The following is a 3165-nucleotide window of genomic DNA, read 5'->3' on the forward strand; positions in this document are numbered from 1 at the left end:
ATTAGGGAAAAGTTCCAAGTTTTAACACAAAGAACTTTTTTTGCCTGATTCATTTGATAGCAAATTGCTGACATTATGCCATCATCCCTGATTTATTTATTTCCTACAAGATGGTACATTCCACTGACCTGTCCTAGCGCCTTCACAATCAGGAAATTAACACTACTGCATTCTATCCTTTAATCCTCATATTCTTTTTATAGCACAAAGATCATGTTCAGATCCATAGATTGTATTTAATTGTCATGTCTCTTCATGCCCTAGAGTCTGGAACAGTTCCCTAGTCTTTCAGTGATTTTCATGACCTTGACTCTTTTGAAGAGTAAGTTCCAGTAATGTAGACTGTCCTTCAATGTGGGTTTTTCTGATGTTTCTCTGTAGTAAGATTCAGATCATATGTTTTTCACAAGAGCATCACAGAAGTGGTCCTGTGCTCTTCTCTTTGCATCTCGTGATATGACTACAATTTTGATTTGTGCCATTTTTGGTGCTATTAACGTTGATCACTGATGGTAGTATCTGCCGGTTTTCTCTTCTGTGATGTTATCTTTTCACTTTACAATTCATTAGTGCTTTACGGGGGAGACCTTTCAGACTATGTAAAGGTCCCTGTTCCTCATCATTTTTTTTTATTTCTCCATTCATTCATCAGTATGCATTCACAGTTTATTGTATCCAATGGGTCCTAATTTGTTAACTTTATTTTTTAAAGTTATTTTTTAAATAACAGAAATGTCAGTGAATTCGAGGGGATGGTCAGTCTCTGTCAAATTAACTTTATGATATCCCACAACATACCACAGCAATTAAAAAAATAAATCATTGTAGATGCACTTACACTGCACCTCAGATGACTCTGAGCTTTTGAAAAATCGATTTTCTAGAATCATTGGGTGGTGTATAAATTACGCGTATCAAGTTCTTCTGTTTCTCTAGTTCAAGGACCCACATCTTGCTTCCCAGGCATCGGCCACAGTTTGTGGGCTGGAACCTGCCCGAAGTCTCTCTGCAGACATAGATTATGGCTCTAATGGACTCATCAATTCCCTGCTGGGAAGGAACTGAAAAGCTAGTGAAAACTTACCATTTTCAATCTTTTAAATGACTGTTAGGTCTACGCTAATACATTTTGCATCCAAAGTTCATAATTTTTGGTTCAAGCACATAATTCTTATTTTGTTTACAATCTCAAGAGTCTTAGCATAAAATGCTACTTTCTTCATTGTAGACGCAAAAGAAAAATACCTGCCACTTTGAATTAAAGGTAGTTTCCTTTTTTTCAATATTGTGAGAAAAACCTTGTTGCTTGGAAGCACTGGAGAAGCCCTAGACCTGTTGTTCAGGTATTTAAAATATGTACACAGGAGGGTAAAAACAAACTATATAATTATATGTTTAAACTATTTCCTTCTCTAATTCTATGTTAGTGTATGAATAACATGTTTGCTATAAATTACACTACAGATACACATCATAGAAAACTTACAGGAAGGTAGAGGGTGCAGTGACTAGTACAACACACAACAGTCAGATAATTCTAGACTCATTTCTGTTCCTTATTGGCTGTGTGACCTTCACTGAGTCATTCAGTCTCTGAGTTTTACATTTCTTCTCTGTGAGTGTGGATACTAATATTTGTCTCCCACACCCTACTGATTGATTTATACCCGGCATGTTTCTAAAAGTAATATGCAGGAACCCCATGGCATTACTTACATCAATACCTCATTTAGGTCAGGAAATGATTTACAGTGACCAGTGAAAGGAATTTTAGTTATAGTTGAAAATATCACAAGTTGAATATCCATGATGAGAGCAGGGATACATCATCTATAGATCCCATTGTGTGCTCACCACCCACAGTCAGTTCTCCTCCATCACCTTATCTTGCACCCCTCAAAATGCAGGAACTTAGTTCTTAAGACATGACTGGTATCTTTGGATAGGTCTTCCTTCCTTCCTCCCTTTACAGAAAATCTTCCTTTATATTGACTAAAATCTTGTTGTCACTTGTTTTGGTTCTCCCATGGACAACATCCAGAATTAAGGTAACCCTTCCCCCACACAAATGGTGTTTTGTACATTTAAAGACAGTAACCCTGATCGCTCATCTTTATTTTCTGAGATTCCTGCTGGCTTTTGAGTATCATCATTCTGGCAACTTTCCTCTGAATAGTTCTGCTTTACACACACTCTCTCAAGTATGTTGCTCAGAACTGAACATAGTACTACTACAGCTGTGCTGGGGCTACAGAAAGAACAAACAAGCCTGTGTTCTCTCTTGTTCTATTGTCTGTCCATTTCTATTACTGCAATCTAAGCTTTTAATGGCTTTTTCTAGTAGTTGTAACATACACCTGACTCACTCATTCAAACAACATTCATTGAATATCTACTGGAATCTCTTCTAGGCAAATAAAACAGTGAACCAACCAAACAGAAATACATATTAGAGAAGTATATTTAATGAAAATCTTCATTCTTTTGCATGATATCTGTCATTAAACCATTCTCTCCACCTTGAAATATTTTAATTCTTATTTAATGTAAGAAGGCCTTTGCATTTTCTATTTAAGTTTCATCTGAAATACATAGTATATTATTTTAACCTTCTGAGATTTCTGTGGAATTTTGATGCCATTATCCAATGCATTTACAATGACGTGGCTGTGTGAGTAAAAGTGATAAAATGTGCATCTTTTTTTTCACATTAGGGAGTAAAATGTTGAATGGGAAATGGCTGAAGACAGAGCCATGTGGCATTGACTACAGAACTCAAGACAGATGCATAACAGCACATTGTTCTCTACCCTTTTGGTGTGAACAATTAACTATATATTTGTCCTCTTGATTGAACCTTCATCCAACTTATGTTCTTGCTCTGTGTGTGTGTGTGTGTGTGTGTGTGTGTATGAGACAGAGAGACAGAGAGAGAAGAGAGGATATCAGAAAATATTTTGCCAAATGCCTTGCTGAAGACTTGTTAGTCAAATTTTGAAATAACTTTATGGTGAGGCATGATGTTCTCTGTTTGTCACGGCACAGAGCAGATGGATCAAGAGGATAAAGGACATGAGGAAGCACTTCTGTTCCTCATTTTGAGGGCTAAACATAAGCTAATCTAACTACAATTGTTGACTCCTGAAAGGAGAAAGACCGGTCAGC

Source organism: Rhinolophus sinicus, chromosome 13, assembly GCF_057876585.1.
Source record: "Rhinolophus sinicus isolate RSI-liver-muscle chromosome 13, RSI-T2T, whole genome shotgun sequence".
NCBI classification, from domain to species: domain Eukaryota; kingdom Metazoa; phylum Chordata; class Mammalia; order Chiroptera; family Rhinolophidae; genus Rhinolophus; species Rhinolophus sinicus.